General features: G+C 33.1%; 1 protein-coding gene and 1 pseudogene across 6 annotated transcripts in view; one reads left to right on the forward strand and one right to left on the reverse strand.

Moving 5' to 3' along the window:
- The window catches only part of NLGN1 (neuroligin 1), a 593,124-nt gene that overhangs the window by 415,070 nt on the left and 151,392 nt on the right, over nt 1-26,662 (forward strand). The gene's annotated exons all lie outside the window — the stretch shown is intronic.
- Nucleotides 15,691-26,662, reverse strand: part of LOC129073682 (uncharacterized) — a 40,738-nt pseudogene continuing 29,766 nt past the window's right edge.

The raw sequence follows: 26,662 nt of genomic DNA on the forward strand, positions 1-26,662 counted from the left end.
TGAATGAATAAAAGGGTGGAAATCATGCATGGCTGCTAATCGAGAAGTAAAAACAATTAGGCCGCTTAGCTGCAGAAAAGGGTAAATGCAGTGGAGGAACGTTGGACAGCAAGTCTAGGGGAAGAAAAATATTTTCACATTATTGTATTTAATCCTTAAGTTAAACTGAGTGGAAGTTACTTGCTCTTTTTGTTCTACAAATGAGAAATTTGAGAACCAGAGAATTCATTAATTTGTCAGAAATCACTTAACCAAAAAGTGTGATATGGGGACTCCTCATCCCAAAGGGAGACTTTTTGTCCTTAGGGAAAGAGGCAAAGGAAGAGGAAGAGGTTTTGATCGTGGGTGAACTGAAAGATGGTATTGTCATACAAGGACCAGAAAAAGCCAGCAGAAAACTAACTCTGGCCTGATGATGAAGTGTTCTGAGATTTTCACGTAGCAGATGCCAGTAGAGCACCATATCAACACTGGAAAATGTAGACTCAGGAATTCTAAGTTGACAACTTATAATAATAAAACTATGAAAGGGATGGGCACATCAAGGACACTGATGGCAAAACAGAGGATTTTGGTACAGCGGTGAGGTATGAGCTAAAATTGGGCAAAATGAATGTGAGCTCTGCTGGATGGGTAAGAGTTTCTAAATGCTTGCCACAATGTTTGCAGTCCAGGGAAAGAACTGACAAGGCAGACACTGTGGGTGACTAAGGGCAAGGTATTGGTGAGGCTGTTTCAGCATAAGCAAAGGACTATGGGTTGGTTCGGGAGGCTCACAGAAGGAATGGACCATAAAGTCCAAAATGAGTTTGTGGCTAAAGAGTACCTATGAGGAGCTAATGATCTATGAGCGATAGGAGAGTAGATGAGTGGATCATTACAAATATTGTGCCCATACCGGTATAGTATATTTAAAACATAAATGACTCAGATTGAAAACATTAAGATATATTTTTGTTCACAATGAAAAGGTTATCATATTCCCTTATTAATAAAATGAATGACTGACTACAGCATTCCTTCTTATGTGGACTTTTATCTAAGTATCAAATGGCTTCATTAACTAAATAATCCCTTAAATTATGTTTATATGATATTAATAGTCAACTGTTAATCAGATTCTCAAGAGAATAATGAATCAATGAAATATAAAATTTTAGATTTAATGAGTTCAAGAGCATAGACTATCAGCTGGAGCTAGAAATATAATATTTAATGCAACCTTTTGTTATTTTCAAATGAAAAAAACATAATAAAGTTATACTAAGGGTATGGAGACCATTCTTTTAATACCAAATAACATTTTAATTAATTATAAAGTATATACACAAGTCTTACATATATCGGTATTTCACTTTATAACCAAGAGTTTATATTGCATATATTTTAATAACTATTAAAAGATAGGATTTCAGAATTCTTACAGAGAGAGGCCACCTGAATGGTTTCTGAATAGTTTCTGAATGAGTGTTTAAGAGGATATCTTTTAGCATAGAGCTGATGAGATTTACCTAAAATCATTTCCTCTTCTGGTAAAAAATTCTAAACCTTGAAATCAATCCTTTGGATTAAGACACTGATTCTCTGCTTCAGTTCCCTTCCTTCTAGAAATCCACAGGGATAGCAGTGAAGCCTAAAAGATTATCTTGGAAATCCTCGTGAAAACCTTAATTTGCTTCTTCGCATTTGGTTGAAAGTGTAGCAATCCTAATTTCACGCTAATCAGAATCTCAGATTAACTGTTAGTGACATCACAGAAGCTTCTGCAATGTGACTGATGGAGTAGACACACTTCTCTGAATCTCATGCTTGGTCATCACAGTGTCCATTTTGATCACTTATTTCCACAAAAATACAAGATGATAACCAAAATATTTCAAAACATAAGATATACAAGGGAAAAATTTAAATGGTGCTTTGTAGGTTAAAAAAGCGAGAACCACTGTTTTTAAAGTACTCATAATATCTTGACTTGAAATGTAAATAATTACCTGAAATGAGGTAATAAGTAAACATTTAGCTCACACCTAATATAAAAGCAAATGCTGTTTTATTGAATACACCAGCAGAAAGCAGAAACCAGTACAATATGCAGGAAAGGTTTCAATTTCAATCAAACTGAAATCAGTGAAAAGATCAGGAAGAGGACTAATAAATAGAGAACATTTGCAACGTAGAAAGTCCAGTGTAGAAAGAAACATCTCTAAATAAAAAGCTTACTTCCAAATGGAGGATTGGGGGATATAAATGATAATTCTCATATGCTTTTGTCTAGGACTTGCTCTGTTTAAATACCTACTAAAATAAAGGAAAAATCAAACAGACCTTATAAATCACAATTATTGTCCATTTCCTATTTGCAGAGATATGTTGTACTAATATTTATGGTTAAGCTTCTGTGGTTTAGGTGTTGCTTGTGATTATAATGTCACACTAATTAAATAATGTTTATTTTAGTAGACACACAGACATGCAAAAGGAAATATTTCATTCAAGACTGTTTTTCATAGTTATAACTAATTAAAAGATAAAAAGAGTGAGTTTCATTTCTGGTGTATTATTTTCTTGTCAAAAATGTAGTGAATATCTGGACAAATTGCAAGTGACAATATTTAGAATCAGACATGGATTTAACTTTAGTAAATTATGCAAGATTTACTTTCTAAGGGAAAGAATTTGAAGTCAGCACAAAGTTAACAGCAGGGAAATTGGCAACATCATCCTATTACAAACATCGAGGTAAGCTCCTGGGCTTCCTCAATGAGGCCTCACCACGGGAACAGTTGTGGATGATTCCCAATGAGTAAGGGTCACACCACACATTCTGAGAACTCTACTGCTCCCTTCAGCCAGCTGGAAAACATGAGGGTTAAGCAGGCTGTAACACAACCTTGTCCAGAGGAGGTTGGTGACCTCACACCTGAGTTAGGAGCTTCTAATCAATCTCAGGGTTATAAAATGCACAATATGATCGCTAGTGTATAGTAAGTAACTTTTTCACTTAATTGTGAGCAAACTTCTTTTCCATCTCTCTTGGCCACCTAAAATTGTCCCACTGGAACCTAGTACATTCCTAAATTTAACACTATAGAACCACAGCAAGGTTTAGTTATTCAGGTATCTCTTAGAGTGATGCTCATTGGCTTAATTATAAGGACTACGTGACAAAGAAGTATAAAATCTACCATAAATTTTCATCCCAAATTCAAGTGGCATTTAAAGGTTGTTCTTATAGCAATCTAAATTAATTTTTAACTTATTTTTTTAAAATTCCATTAATATTAAAAATATATATATTTCCATGTCCTAGGATCTGGGGAATTTTAGGATATAATTAATAATTTATTTTAAAGAAACATACTGTCAAGATACGTTGTTATATGAAAAATTTAAACCACATAGTATTGGTTTTGGTTTTCAATCAATCAATGACTAACACATCAATTTAAATGATAATCAGAGCCCCTAAATTAGAAACAGTTATGATTAAGTAGTCCTTTAAAGTAAATGCCAGGCATGATTGAAAATGTCACAGAATGAATCAAAATTTATTTCTGATACACATGTTGGCAACACAACCTGCCCAGGAATTACACATTGTAATGGAGGGCAAAATGGAGCTACATAAAAGTAGACATTTTAGCAAGTTAATATGAGTCTTCTTCCCATATGACCACTAAGCCTGGCAAGCGTTGATTATTGATTCTTGTGGATATCAGCATTTAGACATAAATGTGCAACTGAAAATAAGCAATTAATATCTTAATTTTATTGCTTTAATTAACTAACATCATCAAATCATGCATGGAAATAGCTAATTTAATATTAAGAATACACACTTTACATTGTCGTGTGAGGATTCACTGTGGGTGTAACAACATCTGAGATAGTAAGCTAAACAACAACACTTTATTTTACATATCTCTCTGCCTACACCATATTATTTGATTAGCTTGGAATTACTAACCCAATTAAATTATAATTTATAGTATATATATATAAATAACACTCTATATTACATTATTTGTCCATTATATATTATATTACTTATACAATTTTAGACAATGTTAGTCAACTATTTTAGACCAGTAATTTTAAATTAAGGTGTTTTGTAATTTTAAAAATAATCTGTGTTTGAATGAATTGTATTTAAAGTAGATCCAATTATGCCAGTTTATGAACAATTAGAGAATTTTTTGCAGCTATTTATAAAATCTGATTTGTTCAACTCACTGGACATTTAAAAGTGATTCCCAAGAGACTATACATCTTGTATGCATACTTTGCTGATAAATCATATGGCAACATCAAGTGGCAAATTACAGAGGAAACTAGATTTTTTTCCAATGAAAAAAACCTATTTCCACTATTAAAATGAGATTATGAAGCATATATTGTGGAAGGAAACGAAGCATTACACTACTTTTAAAGTGTTGCTCCATTAAGATTAGAATGCGTCAACTGAGATTCTGTAATTTTGGAGGACTTTAATGCACTACTACAACATTGAAATCTGTAAAATAGCTTCACTGACTTGGTTTTTAAGTGGAACTTGTCTTATTAAAGGGAAGCAGTTTATTTTATAAGTTGCAATAATAAAGTAGGTAATGTGAGACTAATTGTATAGATAGTACCAAATGCTCAGAAAATACTCAGATGACAGGGAGGAAGTTTATCCTCCCTGGTATGTTGAGACGTTTATCTTTATTGTTCAATTTTTCCTGTGAATGAAAATTAGACAAGGAAGGCACATTTTTTATAGCTCAAAATATCCAAAGTTTGGACTCTAGAGAGAATGAAAACCTGAAAAAGTCTCACAGATGTTCAGTTACTCTATAATGAATGACAAGGCTGTTTCCTAAATTTGATCCACTAGGAGTAGGTGATTAAGGACCAAAACCAATACATTACCTATATTTACTATTAAACCTTTTGCCTATAGAAGAAAATAAATACTTAAATTGCTAAAAAATATCTGAAGCAGATATTTCAGAAATCTACTTTATATTTGTTGACTTTTATTTTTTAAAAAAGAGTTAATAGAAAGCAAAAAGATAAGCAGCATATATGTTAGATTCATCCCTTTTGGAGAAAAGTTTGAAAACACCTTATTTTTGCTATGCCCTGAATTGGCACAGTTTTCTCAGTTGAGAAAAACACAGAGGAGTTCAACAGCATTTATTAAAACTATTAATAGTAATCAATTGACTATATGAAGGGCTCTGGGCAGGAATTTAAACTCTATGGTTTCATAAGGTTTTAACAACTCTAAAATTCCATGTTGTCTTATTTTTTTTCCTGTTTATGTACATATAGGAGTTTCTCCTCACAAAAGAGTGTATGAATATTTCTTTTTCAAAAAATTTATTGCTTTTAAAAAAAATTTTCACATACATTTGTCTCCATTTACCCACCACCACTTTCCCCTGGCTCACCAACCCCCACCTCCTCCTCTCAATCCTTCCTCAAACTGGCTTTGTCCATGTGTCCTTCACACCTGTTCCTTGATCTGACCCTTCCCCTTCCACTCACTGCTACCCGCCTTCTGTTCTCCCTCCCAAACAACTAACAAAAAAAAGTGGTAATGGCCTAATGGAAAGAGCTTACTCTTCTGAGGTCAGAAGAAAGACCCAAACAAGTTCTTACTGACACTACCAACCTATGTAACTTCAGGGGTACTGTTCGATCTTTGAGACTCTGGTTCTTTTTCATAAAATGATCTTAAGGATGGGATTTATTTTCCCTACTTTGCATGAGAGTCTTTGAAAGAGAAAAGGACTGACAATTTGTTTATAGCTGTTTTACATTAGAAGTAATGCTAGATGTGTTATTTTAAGAGGAGCTGTATTTCGTGTATGTTTTGCACCTTCCTGTTCTAGGACTCTCTTGCACGACAACACTTCCCCACCTACAAATCTAAAGAATGTTTCCCTTAATATTAGCTGAGTTTCTGTAAACTCAGATTCTATTTTATTATTACCTTAATGAAACAAAATACTATAATATAACTTATGCGTGTGTGTGTAAATGTAAATATGTTTTTCTCTTACTTATCAGATTGCAATGTTAGCGCACTTGGCTAAAGACTGTCCTTGATCTTTACATATTAATTCTGATTCTTTCCGTTTTGCTGTCTTAATTTCTTTCTAAACAAACAATTAACCAGTGCCTACATCCAAAATACATAACCAATGGGACAGAAATGTTCAATTATAATAGATAGAGTTAATTTACCTTTTCCTATAGCTCTGGTAGATATTAAATATCAGAAATCTGATTACTGTGTTGTTGAGCTATTGAGCCTAAAGGCCATATTCATTGGTGTGTAAGCTCCTTTATGTAGTTATCCGTGAGCTGTAAACTGGACAAAAATACAAAAAAACAAAAAGAAAAACTGCATTTCTCTCTCTTGGTTTGCATCAGAGGAAGAAAGGCTCATATCAGCTTTATTTACGACTTGGGGAAAGGAGGATAGTTAAATTGTAGAAGTTTATGTTGAATTATTTAATCAAATTTAAGGCATTTTCTACTACCCAGCTTAGCTCATATCAGAGAGCAATTGAAATTCCAATAGGAACTACTTAGGCTGCAAGACTGATATTAAATGTATAATGGCTACTGTATTATTATTATTATTATTATTATTATTACTTAAATGGTGATGTACATTTAAAATGAGGTCTAAGAAATGGATTTAATTCAAATTATGCTTTTGTATATGCCTTTTTATTTGAAGTGAAAATACCAAGCAGCTTTAATTGTCTTTTATTTAGGGATTTTCTGATGAGGCAAACCACACATTTATATAAGATTTATGCATATATTCTCAATACTTTCTTGATAGGACTACTCATCCTTCTCTTGTAATATACCTCCTCTTGTACTATATATGTGTAATACATATGTATATTTATATGTATATAAATAAATTTTTTATCTAAGAATTTATTGGGCCAGTGATAAGTTCATTTAAAAAAAAAGTAGCAATTTTATCAGGCTTATTGATTCTAGTTTTAGCAATCATTTCTCAATGACTTTTTGTTTAAAATAAGACCAGTTTATAAGCAGTGATGGCATGTTCTTCAGTCATAAAAAAGTAATGATCAGAAAACCTACATAGTAGTTTGGAGAAGAATTTAAGATACAATAGTAAATTGAGCTCTGACTGGTGGGCTCAGTGGGTTGGGCATTGTCCCACAAACTTGTGAGGTCACTAGTTGGATTCCCTGGTCAAGACACACACCTGGGTTGTGGGCCAGGTCCTCATTTGGGGGCATGTGAGAGGCAACCGATCGATGTTTCTCTGACACATCAATGTTTTTCTCCCTCTCTCTCTCTCCCCTTCTCTCTACATTTTTAAAATTAAATTAATTAAACAAAATCTTTAAGAAAAAAGATATAATAGTAAATTGAATAAAAGTATATATAATAAAAATAACAAACATGATTGGAGCTTTGTTTTAAAAAGCTGTGAAATTTTTTAAAAATAAGAAAATATGACAAAATATTAAGTTTGTTTTCATGACTGTGGCAGAATTTCTGATCATTATTTAAAGGGCTTTTTTTGCTATTTATTTATAGTTTTCTTTAATGAACATTACTTATATTCTTAAAAGAACATAAAATATATATTAAATGAACATATAGTAATGTGAGGTTACATACTATCGAGGGGGGTTAAGCATGTAGATTGTGGATCCAGACTAACTGAGCATAAATTGTGATTCCCTCTCGGCACATTGTCTCAACATTCTCTACCTCCATTTCTACATCTATAAATTCCACACACTTAAGGGTCTGAACTTATAGTTTTGTTGTGAGTAACAGATGTGTAATGCATATAAAGCAATCTTAAAAATGCCTGGTACCTAGAAGACAGTCAATATGTATTAGCTATTATGATTAAATTTCAAATTAAAACCACATTACAAATTAAGGATAAACTAACATTCAGTGCTTTTTAAAAACTCATAGTTAAAATTTAAAATATGATTTACAATATTCAGTAACACTCTGTACTTTGAGGTATTTACTTAAAATCCTGAACTATTTGAAACATTAAAATATGGATTTTAAGTCTTGAATATTTAAAAAATAGATGTAAGAAAGTACAATACAGATGCTCATGTAATTCATTCTTTAAAACTCTCCAGCCTTTGGAGGATTTGTTCTTATATTGTGCTCAATGTTAATACTCCGATCACAGTCGTTCCCCTATTACTACAATAAATAAGGAGCATAAAAAGATGATGGCCATAAATAGCAGGTTATCTGACAAGAATGAGGAGAAAGAGAGGTAGCCAGACAGTAAAGACAGAGACATAATAATCACGAGTTGTAAAAAAGTAACAAAACAACAACAAAAAACCTAAGAGCCATCCATTCTGTGAAGGGACAAATGGCTTCTGGCAGAAAAATAAAACTTTGTATTTCGCAGTACAATGCATACAAAAAGGTGATTTTTCTGCTAACTTATCATTAAGTTACAATTAGAATTCACTACTTAGAATTCACTAAATGTGAGGGAAGCAGGAACTTCTTTCCCTCACATTTTAGAGGGATTATTTTTTAAATTTAGTAGTTTTGTGTGGGATATGATGCAGAAAGAAATAATTAAATGAAATAGCTAATTTCTTAACAGTTTCAGATAATTGAGTACTAATACAGAAAGTCCAAACCACAGTTGTATTTTTTTCTTTTGTGTTTCTCATATATTTTTCTGGGATTGTATAGCTTTTACCATACAGCTACAGTCAATTAATTTAACTAACAGTAGTTCTTGAAAAATTCTTAATGGGCAGATCACAATAAAAATCCAAATATCTTCTCATACTTCCTTCTCAAGGTTTTACTGTAAACAAACAAAAAATAAATAAAGAACATGCTCCTTTTTATTCCTTGAAAATATTGTATAGAATGAAAAACAGAGAGAAAATACTCAAGAGATTTAACATATAAATTATGTTCTTATATTCTTTATTCTCTAAGAATTTAAAATGCAAAAGAACCCAGATAAACAAATTAAGGGAAAGATTATGGTTGCATATATCAGTATTTAAGTTTAAAAAAAAAGATGAATAAGGATTACCGGGTCTAAATAAGAGAGTGATGTCAACCTGTTAATAACTTCCTTGAGAAAATACTGTTCCTGATATTTAATGCTCTAAATTCTTTCTGTAATTTTCATTTCACTCTCTTATATGCCATAAAAGTCTATTCTTCCGTAATTTAATTTGATTAATGTTTTTATACTGAAATCATGAGCTTCCTTCTTGATATCTTGCTAAAGTTAATTACCAATATTTAAACAATCTGAAATACCTCTTTTTAAAAACTTGATAGGAAGTTAATTTATCTTTTTTTGCCATAACTGAGACTATATTTCCTCACTTACAAAATATCTTTGATTGTAAGATTCATCACCAAGTTAGATCAATCCCTGAAATAAATAAAAAACACTCTCATATTTAAAATATGCATTTGTTGTGAAAGGCAATTTAATTTAATAAAAGTTACAATTACAAAAATGTATAAATTATTTCTTAAAATCTTAATAATGGATAGATGGATACATATGTAATAAAGTAAGTAAAATAAAATGTTAGGTATAGTTGTGATATGAATGCTTACTGTATTCCTTTGACTGCACATTTGTATAACTTTTAAATAAAAATATTGGGGAAAATATGTTTCTTAGAATGGAACAGTTAAAAAGTCCTGATTTAAATTAAGAAAAAATACATTTATGGGGCTTCCATTGCTTCTCTGAATTATATTTCTACTATGACTCATTTATGGATGTGTTTTCATGAAATTGTATCCTAATAAATTGACTGTGAATCCATCATTTCTAGGGCAATATAGACCCTATGAGTGATTTTACTTTTATCCATTGGGTCTTGTTCAAGTTTCCTTTTAACCTGGCACTCAAAACCTTATGCTGAATAATTTTCATAATACATAGGTCTTCACCGATAAGGTATCGCCTGTATTCTATGTTGCATTGTAGTCATCGTGTCTGATTGTTAACCTTTTGAGGGAAGATCCTTTGTATTTCCTCCATAGCAGAGGTTTATGAGGTGGGAAAATTCTATCTTTTTATTTATTGCTAAGCAGCTCATTGAAAAATGAAACAGTAAGCATATCCAGTTTGTTAGCAGCAAATGGATTTAAAAATACATCTGAATCTAAGATCAACTTTTTAAAATAAATTTATTTATTCTTTGATTCTTAACATATGCTATTTGAGCTCCTGCCATAGTGAAGAGAAGCCTTTGGATAAAACAACGTTGGGAAAATTTGCCCAGGTGTCCTGGCACCAGCCTCCGAAGGCAGACTGGATCAAGAGACCAAAGGAAAAGGCTCAAAATTGCAGAGTTGAATAAGGGAACTTACACACAGAAGCAGAGTCTTGGGCAGTAGCAAAAGAGTGGTACCCAAAAGTGGATTGGGGGTGGCTTGTAGGCTGGCAGCACAGTGTTTGTTTATTTTTTTAAAAGATTTTATTTATTTATTTTTAGACAGAGGGGAAAAGTGGTAGAAAGGGAGGAAGAGAAACAAGAATGTGTGGTTGCCTCTTATGTGCCCTCTACTGGGGACTTGCCGTGCAACTCAGGAATGTGCCCTGACTGGGAGTCAAGCCACTGACCTTTTGGAAAGCAAGCTGGTGCTCAATCCACTGACCCACACCAGCCAGGGATATTAAAAACTGTATATTCTAAAGCAGTAACTTCTCAATGTAAGAACATTAAAGTGATACAGGCCAACCTTCTAAAGTGAACAGGTGATTACTTAGAGCAACTTGCTTCTTAAAGATGGCATTGGTTGCCTCAAACACTAGCAACCATTTAGTCTAACACTCCCTTAATCTCCGTTGCAATAATGATTGTTAATAGACTTTTTAGTATGTTTTATTCATTATGGTATTACAGTTGTCCCAATTTTCCCCCTTTGCCCCCCTCCACGTGGTTCTCCCCTTCCCCCCAGCAATCCCCCTCCTTAATAGGTTCATGTTAATAGGTTTTTAATAGGATAAATGAGTTTCTGGATAAAATTATTAATATTCATCCATGACTTTTAAAATACAGTGGAAAGTTACTTTTTTCTGACCAAATGTTCCAAATATCTCATCAACTTTCTATCTCAGCACAGTCATTTTTTTTCTTTTATAGATATTTGATGAAGCATGTATACATATGTTTATGTATATATGTAATTTTGGATTTATGTTATTGATAAAAGTGTGATCTTTATTTTTTCTGATCTCAAGGCATTAACTCAATAATTAATAACAAATTTGTTTTCTGAAAGAAACAAAAACATATTTGTAAAAATATTCATGAAAGGTTTTTAGTCACAGGATAAAAAGCCTCAGTAGAAATATGGAGAAATTAAAATAGTACCATTCTCAGTTCAGTAAACAATAAATTTTGTAATGATATAAACAACAATGTAAATCATACTTACTTAAAATGACTGGAAAGATTAACTCAAAAATGGTAATAGTCTTTGTACCTTTCTGGTGTAATTCTTGAATTTTTTTTCCCCCTCTTAATCTCCCAAACCACACTTAACACTTTTTCAAATATTTAAAACATTATTTTATTTGAAATAGATATTTGAAAAATTCCACCTTAAATAACATATTATAGAAATCTATTTTTTCTTTTTATAAGTCAAAAGATTTTATAATGTTTTTTATTTGTCTAGTTATATATATCCCCAAAGACAAAATTAAAAATCTGTTAACTTCCAAAATGTAGTTAATCTGGGGTATAATGTAAATTTTCTCTAAAGGACACTGTTAACTTTTCACAGACAAAACATGAATGGCATTGGTGGTGGTGGTTGTTATTGTTTTTTTAAAAGCAAGCATGCGGCAGTTTGTTGGAAGCACTATCTCCTTAGAGCCATTTTGTTTTATATCTAGCATAATAAAAACAAGATGATCAACCTTTCTATTATAGTTAAATGTAAAATTGCAAAGCTAACAACACATACGTACATTGCTGAAAGTATGAAGTGCCTTCATTATCTTGAATCACAAAGATAGCATGAAAGAAAAAAGTAGACTATTGCCAGGTTTTAAGTGATTTTACTACCAAGTATGTCTGCATTCTCCGACTCCCAAATTCCAAACCCAAACATAAGTTTCAGACCTTTGCATACACTCATTCTCCAAGATTTTGATGACTGTGTATACTGGCCTTTAAATGTAATATAAAGTTTTAAGCCACAGCTATCATGGCCACTATAGAATTAATTTTGGTGTGTCATATTTGCCTGTATTCATAGAAATCCCTCAGGACTGCATGTAAAGATCCATTGCCCCATTTATTTCTCATTTTAATACTTGAGTGAGAATTGTGTGAGGTATGGTATTCTCTTGATTTCAAACTACTTAATAGAGGAAGAAAACAAATAGGTCTTCTATGTCAGGAAGGATTTTTTATTGTCATCTTTTGCTTTGTAGTTCTGCAATGTGGGGATAGAGATTTTAAAATCATTTTGAATACAAGCAAAGTTTTAATAAGTATTAATATATGATATCTAGTTAACATCTATTACTTTTATGTTTTTTTCCCTATAGTGTCATGATTTAAAATAATGCATGCATTGATTAATGGAAAAATCCACTATATTTTAAGATTCATTTTTTATTGCTATTTATAACATAAGTTAATGGTGAACTTGAAGTAACTAATTCTGAGGTCCAACAAAGGCTCAGATACTTCAGGAAAGATGGTGATAAAATTCAGAGGGAGGTGAAAATATAGAAGTGACTAGAGGGAAACAGTTACTTAGGAGGTCTTAAGAGAACAGGCAAATGACAGACACATTATAAGTGCCCATTTTGCAATCTTTATTGTCAGAATGGAGGGCCTTGTTGATCTAATTGTAAAAAAGAAAAGGGGTAGGAGAAAAGAAGAAAAGTCAATCAAAACAATATTACTTGTTATGCCATAAAATTAAGCAAGTGTCCAAATCTTTCAAGATATTTTAGAGAGGTACCTAAAACACTTCACCAAGTGCTGGACCCTCTGTACTGAATACCCATTTTATGACAGGTTTGAGGTAGAAGTTAAAAATACCATAGGATAAGATGGACTACGATCTCTTTTTAAAAAATCAATAGCTTTTAAAATTCCCAATGCTCTCACTGCTGAGATTAATAAAGACTAGGAATCCATCCTGAACACACACAATGGCTTCTATTACAAAAGGAAAAATGAAAATGCTGCTATTACTGACACAGTCAATAGATCCCACCTCAGTGTATGCTGTGCTTTCTATATTTTTAATTTAAATGCATATAGTTCCAGCGACTGGAGCATGATCGTCATTCATTTGCTTCAGAGCATAATGGAAGATGTGAAAGTTTGTCCCAGAAATAAACATATAACCTGTCTTGGGTACCATTTTCTTAAAATATTTTCCCTGGAAACTTATCTAGCCATTCTCAATACGTGGTTCTTCCTCTAGCCTGCTCTTTATTACTGCTTGTTATTTCTTTCAGCTAGAACTTGAACAGAATATCATGAAATTATGGCGTTTGCCTCAGGTTTGAGGACATATAGTCCAGAGTCCTCAAAAATAGCAGCCTTGTTAAAAAATAAGAAAGGTTATAAAAAATTCACATTCAGACTTTTGAAAGTTTAAAGTAACGCATAGTTTTATAAGTGCATAGTTTTTCCCAGGTACCTGAAAATATTTCTTACCTTTTGTGTTTATGTGTCCTTGGGGTAAGAATGACCTCTACTTTAAAAAAATAAAAAAGTAATTAATATATATTAAACTAAAAGATCTTTCCACAGCACTTTTATTCTTATTATAAAGGGTGAGGCCATCAATAAATCATTCAAAATAGTTCTGCAGTATTTATGTAGAGTGAGCAACAGCTTCACTTAACTCAATTAAGTTCAAGAAGTAATTCTCTCACTGATAAGCATCCAGAATTTCGATGGCAAATTCACAAATGCATTCACAAGGCAAAATATGTTGTACAGTGTTTGCCTTAGAGACTGTAAAAACAAACCTTTTTTTTCCTTTCAAGATAATGTTTAGTGGACCCATGTTTTTGTGATGGTACGTTCATTATATCTAGGTTTATCTTTATTTTTTATTGAACCCATTAACTCTTTATCAGCCAAAAAGCAGATTAATAAATACAGATTTGCTTTTCATTAAAGATCTGCCACTATTTGTCTTATAATGGAGATATCTACTCAATGCATTGATTTCTAAAGTGAAGAACAAAGGAAAAATTTTCCAAGAGCCATACAAATAGAGAGAAATCAACCTGCCTGTTATAAAGAAGAACATGCATTCCTATGTGTAATTGTTTGGTTTCTGTATATATAGAGAGAACAACAAAATGTTCTTTATATATAATGCAAATTATTTTTTGTTAGCATTTTAAATAGAAAAAAAATAGAGAATGACTTAAGAAAAAAATTGTTTATTGCTCTAAAAAAGCTCACAAAGATATTTCAGGGGAGAAGAACACTTGGATGAGTTCATATAAAATGTGTTATTTGGTCTTTCCAGAATCAAACTAAAAGGAATTCTCTCTAACCAAACCATTAGAACTCAAGCTGGATAGAGAGGCACATAAAGATCAAAAACCTAAGAGGACTGGCAATATGTTGTACATCATGTACAGTGAGATTTAAAAGAACATAGTTTTGTTTTGTTTTATTTTCCCAAATATCCCAACAGTCTTCTAGAAAGCCCAGGGATTTTTAGCTCATTTCTACTCGAGGTGTGGTCCTTAGGCCAGCAGCACGGAAAACGTCCCAGAGCTGGTTAGAAATGCCATTCTCAGGGCCTGTTCTGACCCTCCAGGTGATACTTAATCACTTTAAAGTTAGAGCACTAATGTTTAGCCTTCAAAAAGGTTTGCCACCCCCTCCAGATGTTCATAACTGTAAATAACATTGAGACATTGCTGAACCATGAATTGGTGTAGCCTGAGTAAGCATACTGCTGAAGGTATGTGGTAGAATTTCTTTTTTTCAGACAGCTCTGACCTGCCCAGAGCAGTGATGAATCTTAGATGACCTGGTGCCTGAAGGAAATTAGCCTGGACCTGTGAAGTCAAGACGAAATTTGTGGTGATCTCTAATCACTGCGGCAAATGGATGAGTCAAGTGCTTCAATGCTGATCATCTCTAGTTAAATCTTTTAAAACAGCTATTTGTTTCTATAACTTTATATTTTGATCACTGCTTCATGTGGTCTCTATGTTTCTTCAGCAATTGTGGAATGTATTACTCATTTCTGTGAATTTTAAAAATTTCCTTATGTGACTTATGCTGAACTACATCTGATGCTAGAAAATACTTCCAATTACTTAAAAAAAATTAATAGTAAGCTGGCCTTGAAATGTTGCCTGTTGAAGAAATATTTTCTTTTTTCTTCTTCTTTTTCTGGTAACTTGTTATTTTTTACTTTACAATATGGAATGAACATATTTTCATACATTTTTGTGAAACATCCCAATTGAAAAATAAACCTGGAGAATGGGTCAAAATACAAAATCCAGTAAGATTACAGCAACAAGAAAACTACCTAAAGCAAAATTCACCAAATGATTAAAAGTAAAAAGAAGGTAAAAGATACACCAGAAAATGCTAACAGAATGCAGGAGCCAGATTTTACTACCAGATGGGGAAAAAAAAAAAAAAGAAGTCAAGGCCTAAAGCACACAGGTTAAGGATGTCTGTGCAAATGTCTTCGCTTCAAAAGCATCAAACTTGTTTCTCACTCTTATTTCTTCCTTAAATTCTTTTAACTCATCTACTCTTCGCATTTCTTCAGGGTCCAAATGCTTGGTGGGAATGTCCTCTTATGTCCCTGGACAGGTTGAGTAAGCCTGCCTCTGGGGTTTCCTTCTGCTTCCTGGCTTATACCTTCTTCAGAAGGTCGAGGGTTTCTTTCTGCCTCCTGTGGTACTTCTCGTAAGGGAGGTCTTCCTTGGCCTTTGGCATGTTATGTGGTTTTCCTTCATTTTCGTCACAAGACATTTGCACATTTACTATCTTTACTATTACTTCCTTTTTGAATAAATTAATCCTGCAGGGATCAAGGGGATTTTTCTCCTTCTTCCCTCATTTGATGTATGTCACGTTCCAAAGACCAAGAGTCCTGAAACGACCGGGGGTACTTTTCTCCTCCAGAATAGGGAACTTAGAAGTATTTTCTTTAGCTAGTATTATATAGCATCCAGCCAGAGACCATGCTAAATACAAAATTATTGTTTGATCTTCTACTTTTTTATTTAAAACTAACAGAGATCTTGCTGTGGTTACTGCTATTTTAAATCTAGACCCATGTCTTAAATCTATGTTATCATTCTTTAACATAGCTTAATAAATCATTTTTTTCTTGGAAACCATAATACATATTTATGACAGTGTTAAAATGGGGTTTCCTAAAAGTAATTTATTTATTTTGTTTTGGGGGGCTTTTTATTTTGTATTTAAAATATTATGGAACCTTATGAAGTCTACCTAATTCCAGTTAAAATTATGATTGTTTAAAAGGCATTTTCTTATTCATTAATTACTGACTAATGGTTCTTCCACCTCTTTCTGCCATCTAGACTTTGATAATATCACTACTGTTAAAAACCTTCTCAAACACGGTTAAGTTCCCAGTGAAGATCAAACAAATTAATTGAATCTATTCTACGAATACTATAATGAGGAAGTCCTGGAGAAAATGAATTGAAAAAAATATATCCCTGACAATCTCTGATCTTTTAAATCTCTCAACACATAATGGACAGACAAATATACCTAAATTATAATCATAAATAAAAATACATTGAGAATAAAAAGTATGAGAATAGAAATGAAATTAGTATGTTTTGTGCCAGGCATTCCTCAAATACCTAGTAGCCACATGCGTAGGTGTTATAAAGTGGAGTTGTTCTCAGAAGAGACCAAAAACAAGTCACTCCTTAGAGCTTATAAGACTGCAGTAGACTGGCAAATGCAGGGAGGAAACAGTGGGCAGGGGGATGGATGAGGAAAACCCAAGGGCGGAGAGCATGCAGAAGAAGATATACAAATACGGTGGGAAAAAGAGATAATAATTGTACACACACACACACACATAAATGGAGGACACGTGCCATACCATGGTACAACAGATAAGATTTGTCATCTTTTTAGCAATTATAAGAGAAATTTCTGTGGGAGGTAAAATGAGAATTTGGGTACATCAAAAGATTTCATTCATTATATGCACTCTAAGAGCTGTGTTATTTCCTATTAAAAACTGTTAACAAAATAAATTGCCATTTGGTAATTTAGAAAAAACTAAATGAAAGTGATACCAATGACAGGATCCTATGTTTCCCAGCTTTGAGACAAACCAAAAAAGTGACTTTAACCATTACATCTCCAACATCTCCGTTTCTCTCTCTCCACTTTGGAGGGGAAATTCGGTCTCTGGAGTCCAGGTCTGTTATGACAAAAATACTTTGAGCACTTACATGACAATGATGGTTATTTCATGAAGATACATAGTTCATTCAGCCATAGTGTCCCTAAAGAGAAAACATATGATTGTTCAGTTTTATGGTTATTAAAACATTATGGACAATTGCCAATTCAAATGTGACCCACGGATTCTAACTTTGAACCTGTCCTCTGTCTTCCTTCCCCCAATCTGTAATCCATCAAGTCTTTAGATTTTCTAGCCATTATCAGAATGAACTGGATCTGTACCAGGATTCTAGGAGGGAGAAGCCCCATCGCTTGTCTTTACTCTCCTGAGCTAGCCAGTCCCACAGGCTATACCTCACAATGGCGAATGCAAAACATAAATCAAACTCTGGGATGACCTTAAAAAAGCTTAGTTTTATTGTGAGAATAAAGCTTTAACCTTGTCTGGCATATCTGGAATCTGAAGGAATATAATCTTGCATTTGTTTACATTAACCAGAAAGACATTATGCCAACACAGAGCCGTATTTTCAGCAAATAATTTCGCAGGAAAGATAGGAAAGGAAGAATTGAGATATTTATCTGAAGTAAATTTAAACAGATACAAGGATCCAGTTATAGTTAAATAAGTGCAAGCAATAAAGATACATGTTTTATGAATACCGCTTCCTTTAATAAGTATGATTCCACAGAGCCTATAGAAGAGGGTGGTATTTCAGAGGCACAGCTTCGAGCAGCAGCAAAACCAACCCCAGCTGCACAGGAGATATTTATTAGAGGCAAGAAGTACAGGCAGATCTCAGTAGAGCTAAGGAAACAAATTAAAACAGTAGTTTGTCTCTCTGATGCAAACTGATTAATAGTTACACAGAAACTCATCAATAATGCTAATGCCTACCAATAGGTTAATGGTGCACATTAGCCTATTTGATACAAATGAAACCATGGGAAACATTTATTTAAGGCGAGAATTTGATCGTAACTGCCTCTTTCCCAAGTTTGACCTTATAATTAAATATATGTAATTTATGTATTATTTTAGCCCTGGCTGGTGTGGCTCAGTGGATTGAGCACCAGCCTGTGAACTGATTCGATTCCCAGTCAGGGCACATGTCTGGGTTGTGGGCCAGGTCCTCAGCAGGAGGCACATGAGAGCCAGCCATACATTGATGTTTCTCTCCCTCTTCCCCTCCCTTCTCCTCTCTCTAAAAATAAATAAATAAATAAATAAATAAATAAATAAATAAAGTTATAAAAACAAAAGAAACAAAGAATTATTTATATATTATTGTAATTACACATAATTATATGGTATATTGTTCAAGTTATATATTTTTTCTACTAGTTGGCATACTTTTAATATTTAGGCAATCTGTTTAGCCAGTGTCAGAATAATTTAGTTAATATTCACTACCTATTATAAAAATAAAGATTGAGCCTCTTTGCTTCTTCTCACCACCAACGTATATCCATTCTAAAGCATTTCATGAGTCTCCTTTCTTTCTAATGGTCTTTCTTTTCTAAATTCTTATGTATCTAAAGAGGAAAGAAAATATTAAAAATTTAGCATTCTGTTTTAGAATTTAAACAAGCAAATTCTGTTTCCTATTGAAATTAAGTGAGGAAATTTATCCTTATTATGTGACTATACAAATCTGAACATTATCTAAGAAAGTAAAAATCTATATTCTAGTGTTTTGTATAGTATTATATATACTAGGTTCAAAGAATTAGTGCCACTAATTCAAAGTCAAGGTAAAAAGGTGATTTTACATATTTTCTAAAACCATTTTGTTACTTTTATTTCATTGATCTACCATTTGATTGTCTAGTAAGCAATTTATAAATTATATCCTTAAATAGCATAGTGTAAAAACAAAATGAAAAGATCATTTCTACCTTTTGTTCTCCATGTAATATATTTAACATTTGTATTTTTAAGCACTCCTCATCTCTTATGGGAACCTGTAGCTACAAGGTGAAATTACCATCTTTAAGTTAAATCAAAGTTTATATGGATTGTAGCTTAAGTCCTTTCATATCACTTTGACTTAGTTTCCTCATGTGTGAAATGAGGCTTACTATTTATAACATTTGCTGTTAAGATTTACTAAGTATTCATTGCATTTCATTTTGCTTAGACTCACATTTGAAAATTACAATTTCTACTGATCTGTAGTAATCTTGGAGAAATTCTATTTGAAACTTACATTGTGAAACATAATAGTCTATTTGAATAAATGTGGGATTTTAGGAATACTTGTGCTTTCCTCATTTGCTAGTATAATGTCATAGACAATTTTTTTCTCTCTGCATCTCAGTCTCTTCTTTGATAAAATAAAATTAATGATAATAACATTGATTTCTCTAGATTGCTGTGAGAAATATATGGAGGTGTAAAGAGCTCTTTGTAAATTGTAAAGTTGACCTATGTATGTTAATCCATAATATCACTCTGAAGATTGCTATTGCAAGTTTTAGTTTGTGTTATAAATAGCAAACAAAATTTTGCAATCACATTGGAAATAACCCATCTTAAAAATGTTCATTCCTTGTTAGACAGACTTTCTAAACACTTGGGCTTCACTTTTTTCAACCTCAACAAAAGCTTGTGTGGACTTCGGGTTTCCTATCAGCACAGACCTATTTTGATGAAAGATTTCTCCTGCATTTTCTTCAATGAACTCCTGCTCTGCTTTATTTCACTGAGATGCTTCTAAATGGAAGAAGGGCTGATGTCAGGTGCATGGAAATCAGAAAGATATTTATCTTTTCAAAGGATTCCTTTGTTCTTAGTAAACAATCTTCCTCTTGCTGGTCATTGGACAAAAATGGTTTCTTGTCTGAGTCATACTTTATATCTCTCTCCATCTAGAGGTCTCTGTCATTGCAAGTTTTAGCATGTTCACTTATTTCATCTCACACTACACTGTTCTCAATTTCTTAAAATTGACAAGTGTTTATGAGCCTCAGGGTCTCTATATATTCTATTGATTTTGCCTAAAAGAATCTTCAAATGTCCAGTTCCTTCATATCTTTTGGGTCCCAGGTTAGATGTCACCTCATCCAAGAAAATGTCTCTGACTATTGAATCTAAAATACATTCCACCTATTTTACTCTTTTTTCCTTTATAGCACTGATAGCATTGTATAATTATATATCTGTTTATCAACATACTCATTGTTTGCCTTCTCCAGTTTACTGTGAACTCCATGACAGAGGGTTGCCACATCTGTTTCATTCTCTCCTCTCCATGAATTTGAGTGACTAATACAAAGAAGGCACTCAGTTAATAGTTGTTAACTAAATGAAGTAATTAATAAATGAACAAAGAAAATAGAATATCAGGTATCTTTGTGTAAGTGGAATTAGTCCATAGACACCATCTCTAGAGACTGGATTTGGACAGTTTTAGTTGTTGTTGAATGTCTCCACATCGATTTTTTGCTAACACTTCAGCTCAACATGCCTTAAGCTCAACTCATTAGTATTTTTCTCATTCCTGTGCTCTTCATCAAGCCTGCTCATCCTTAGGCACTTCCTAATTCTTGTAAGGCCTCTATCCATCTTTTAGTCTAAGAGTAAACTTGGGGACCATATTTAGGTTCCTTATCTTCACTCTATGCAACCAGATAAATTTCCTCATCTGAAAGACTCTTTACTTATTATTATTTTGTGTTCATTTGTCTCTTATCTGAAAATCCGCTTTAACTCTTGACTAATCTCCATGTCTCTAGTTTTTCCATTCTTATTTACATGATTATATCTCCTATCAAATTATTAAAATCTTAAGGGCAGAGATTCTCTTAATTATTACAGTTTTTACAGTTAAACTTATACATGATCAATTCCTGCCTAGTATTTATTGACTTAAGTAATAAGCAATGATTCAGTAGTTTCTGTCTTTGTAAAGCCAAGTTATGATTTGTAATAATGATGTCATTTGTCATGATGCTTTTCAAAATATCTTCAAATCCCTTACCTAATAACCTAGCTCTAAATTGGTAATTATTCAAACGGTAACACTGTAAAATCTCTAAAGTCTATTTTCTCTCTTTCAGGCAACCTTCCCTGTGAGCATAAACAATAGTAACCATCACTTATTTTTTAGGATTCCTTTGATATGCTCTATTATACCTTGATAAATATTCTCCCTCTATATTTCTAGGGATAATAAATTGCTCTTTTGCTCAGCATTCCTTGGTCCTATGCAATAAGTAAGTAAATAAATGAATGAATGAATAAGTTAAGCATATATTTTCAATGTCAAAAGAAACATGGCGAGCCATTTGCAAAGACTACAACTTTTTGCATCTCAGCAGCTTTTTGACTTGGGGAGCAAGTGGTGCCTCCTTTTGAAAAGTAACAGACATGATCAGAGGTATAAAGAGGCAGAAGGATCAAGTTGATCAGAGAAGACTGGCCTATAGCATCTAACTTCCTCTTTGTCCCAGGAAAGGGCAAAGACAGTGGATCAGGCATAAAGCCACCATAACAAATGTTCTGGACACCTCCTTTGGGGCATTTTTGGGGGAAAAAAAAGGGAAGGAATTTATGATTGGACAAGACTTTTTCTGGCCCAGCAACCTTGTCCTGTTGTCTTTGTTGTCCATCATAACTGATATAAGATAATGTATAAAGGGTCACTTGACTGGGTTTGACAAATAGACAAGTGGATCTTGAACCTACAGAAGAAATTTTAAAAATAAGTTTTATAGGTGCTTTGTAAAAAATAAATTACATGGGTATAGAGCTGGATTTAGTTCAAGAGGAAAAATCTAATTTTAGTAACAAATGGGTAGTCAATGACAATCAAATTAAGGGCAGTCCTCACATATTTTGTACATTACTTTCCTAGAAAATCACTAGCAATTGCAATTATCTATGCTGAATCAGACTGTATCCAAATGATAAAGGAACCACATTTTTTTGTGCAAGAACCCAAAATGTATAACATTTTATAGACACTGCTATAAGCATCCCTTTAAATAAGAAGTGAATTTTCAAGCATTTTTAGCAGTAAAATAGTTTTTCATATGACCATTTTAATGGACGTTAAATATATAAAATAGATACAAATTTACTACTGTGAATAAAACACTTTTGGGAAAAATTAGAAACCCAATACTTGGCCTTCCCCCCAGCTCCCATTGTGGCCCCTAAAGGTCATTCACACAACTTGGATTGACTTAATGTAGAACACATAAAACTTGTATATTTTAATAGTGTAAAAATAGTGTAAAAACTTAAAATATAATCATAGCAATATCATTTAATTGAAAATTACCAGTAAAATGTTATATCCCTTATCTTATTTTTGCAGCAACAAATCAGAAAGTGAATAAATATTCTCACAAGAGTTATTGAATTCAGAAACTCCTTGAAGGAAATTTGGTAAATGAATTTGAAAAAAATGAGGCTCATTGTGACTTTATTTTCATAAATTTTCTAAGGGAGGGCATGCGCTTTAAAGATCAAGTAGTTTTTCTCCATTTGGCATTAGAATTCCATTTCAAAGAATTTGGATGGTAAATATATTTACCTATGTCATGCTAATCATGAGAGTCAAAAAGAATACCACAAATGTTAGAGTTCAGGACATTCACAGCAACCTTGGATAGGAGTAGTCTGAAATTAGAAGACCAGAGACTAAATCATACTAGGAAATGCTATTTTTCTCAAGATCGTCAATGTATCTAGTTGTATTAAAGTATTGTTTCAATACCCAAATGTCCAATTCTTTGTACATTTTACCAAAGTAAACTTCTATTCATATTTAAATGTCTAAATGGCAAAGCTGTTCACACACATTGGACTCTATAGGGAAGTCAAAATTCATACTCATCGCCTTAACTCCCACAGAGAAAGAACAAAATAAATTCCTTCTATGCCCCACGCTCTAGATGTAGAAAGGACATGTGGTCTCAGAAACCATTGTGGGACTAAGGGAAAGGAGTCATAACGTGGACTGTTCAAGTCAATCTCCAGTCCAGACTAGCTTTCTTTAAAGATTACCAGGGATCACACTTACTTTAGCACAGATTCCAGTCAAAGGTTATACTCATTTGGAAAAGCAGTGGGCAATGGAGAGAAATTTTCTACTGTGAGTTCATTATTTATCAATGAGAGATTCATGCAGAGGGAAAGTGGTTTAGAGTGTGGCCCAGAAATACTAGAGAGGTCAATGGTTTGTTTAAGATTTGAGCTTCATTTCTTTTCTTAATCACTCCTATCAGTGTGCTCTTTTAGGTTTCCAATAATGAGGGCTGATGTATGTAGCCATGCAATATTTTTGTAGATAAGAAAATAAGAAGTAAATCCAAAAATGGAAATTACCAAAGACTAATTATTGTTATGATTAATAAAAATTACAAATGTGAGTTTTCAAAATCAGTATCAAAGAGGACTTGAACATTGAAGATTGTTCTTTTTGTTGCATAGCACTTACTATGAGTTTCTGTTATCTGAAAACTATTTTAGGAAACAAATCTGAAGTAATAAAAAAAGAAAAAATAAACCTCTTCTCAAACTGACAAGCACTTGCTTTATTCTCTCCTGACATATTATTAACCTTTTCTTCTGGCGTGGTTGCAGAGAATGGCTGGTTGCAGCTTCATTAGGTTGGCTGAAATTCTTCTTTTAACCTCTTCACGGAAACTTGTCATCAGTCAGAAACTGCGAACACTCCCTTCCTCCTTCTTCTATATAGTTTAAAAGTAAACATTAGGACATCTGACATCAAAGAAATAATAAAGAGACCTAGAAACTCTTGGTTTCATATCCTTTCTTCTGCTTTGCTAAGAAATGGCAAAGCAATTGTGGTTAGGTATTGCAATATTGCCTGACCACGCTAATGCTACAAGGTGCCCTTCCCCAGCCTCCCTCTATCAAATGAATTCTTTATTAATTCCCTAATTCCCCCAAACTGGGTCCGCTACCTCTCTTTTCTATTCCTTTATCCCTTAATACTTCATTTTACTGTTTGTTAAATGCTCCAGAAATTTTTCTGGGTCCCGAGTGAACTACAGATTTCTTGAAGGCAGAGGTCAGGTAACATTGTCACTATAGCCTCAGTATCTTGCAAAGCCCCTGGTCCATTGGAGGCTCTCAGTTTTACATTAATATAAAACATTAATTTCATAAGTAGATAAGCTCAAATTATGCCATCAAAGAACAATCTTGATAATACGTATGTAAATAAATTCTTTTTGGAATGAGATAGCATCCGTCCTTTATGCATCTGGTTTTAATTCGATCACACCCTCCGAGAGGAATGGGAGAGCAGGAGACCAGGCGGCACAGCCCTCCGTTCCGTCTCTGAGGACCACTCCTGGGAAGGCAGTTCTCCTCTCATCCATACCTCCTCTGTCACACTCATTTACCCAGATTCATTTTTTTTTTTTCCTTTTACAACCTGGATTTCCAGGAGAGCATCAGCGTATCCGATAAACTATTACGCAATGATTAGTGCATGGGTATTATTCTTGCAAAGAACACATGCATTTAAAAATGACCTGTAAGCCTGTTCAAAAAGAGTGATCCTAATTGAAGTGTTAGGGACCAATGGCAGGCAATGGCAAAAGATTATATCTCTACTGCCAGATTACACAAGTAGATAAAAGATTGGATCGAAAATGGATAGCTTTTAGATGTAGAAACCCCCAGATAGCTACTTAGAGAGTTAATGATGAACATTTGGTGGAGATGTAGTTTCTAGGAATATTTGGGGGGCGGATACCATAAGTTATAATAAAAATGGAAAACCTTTCCTCTTATTTAGGTTTTTGTTAGAATTGATCATTGTTAAGAAAACTTATGAAATATATTATTTCAGTGGGCATTCTCAATATTGTTTTTCTTATTCAAGGATATTTGTTAGAATTTTTTTTTAAATGTAATTGAATTTTTAGAAACCATGATAGTGGTATTTAGAAACATTCTGAGACTTTCATGAGTGACCTTAAAAAGCAAAGCAGGATCTTTCTGGAAATAACATTCTGGAATGAATTAAGCAAACAAACAACAAACAAACAAATAAATACATATGTACGTGTGATTTTTTTAACCATTGACTTGTGGCTTTTGCTACCATTGGATTTTTGGAGGGGCTTACATTTCTCTACTCTGGGAATGATTTGAGGACTAATGAGACAATGGGTCTGTGAGTGCCACTGTAGAAAGATGGTAGCTACATAGAAATGATTATAATTATCCAATTTTCTGAATGTTTTCTTAATAAGCAGATGGGAAATTTCCATGTGTGGCAAAGGATTTCAAAGGCTTAATCATTTCATTTTTGTTACTAATCAAAATTTAAAGTATAGCTGTGCTTCAAACTCAGATCACTTTTAGAAATCATTCACATTTATCTCTCAGGGCAAAAATTAGTGAATGAAAGTCAATAACTTTGGACAGTCTACACACCAAACAGCAGTGAACACTTGGCAGTTGTTCAATTTATTTGATCAGTGTAGGTTGTCAAATGGAATTATTCAAACCAAAAAGGGAGCCTTTAAAATTGTTTGGATTTAGATATGCAAAAAATTGCTTTTATGTATTAATATAATGTACATGAGTCATTTCTATCTATCAAATCTGTTAAAAATGGAGAATTCTGGCAGTCACTCAACCTTTTGAATAGTCAATCATTAAATCAAAAATTATTTCAATTGATATAAATGCGGAGCACAATTATGTAGTGTTTTGGAGTCAGTGCATCCAGCTGTGAATAAAAACATAGTATATAATGGAAAAAATCTTTGCTTTGAGTTTACAAAGAAAGCAGTTATCTAGAGTAACTGAAATAGCTCTTGGAGTTTCATAGAGAGATTGAGTTCTGATGGAAGTGGTCAGAGGTGTGGCACAACCTCTAATTAGTGACAAAGAAACTCGCTCATTATCAGTCCACACCAGTCCCCCCTAATAAGGCAGTGATTGTCAGTGGGTGATAGAGGTGCAGAGTTGCCAGTGAAACTGCCTACCATTTAACTAATGGAGCTCCAAGCCTGTGTCTGGATTAGCTGTTTTATCTGTTTTTGCCTCTAAGCACCTTCTCTGCAGCATGTCACTGAGGTGGTATTCACATTCATCTGATAATAAACCAAAGCATTTCTACACAAATGCTGGACCAAAGCAAACACATTCACAGGAAAAATAAAAAGGAGAATTAAATACAAATCTTCATAATGTTGCTAATTTGTTACCACTT

This window comes from Pteronotus mesoamericanus, unplaced genomic scaffold (assembly GCF_021234165.1).
Source record: "Pteronotus mesoamericanus isolate MK-2021 breed Mesoamerican mustached bat unplaced genomic scaffold, CSHL_Meso_final contig_116, whole genome shotgun sequence".
Taxonomy (NCBI): domain Eukaryota; kingdom Metazoa; phylum Chordata; class Mammalia; order Chiroptera; family Mormoopidae; genus Pteronotus; species Pteronotus mesoamericanus.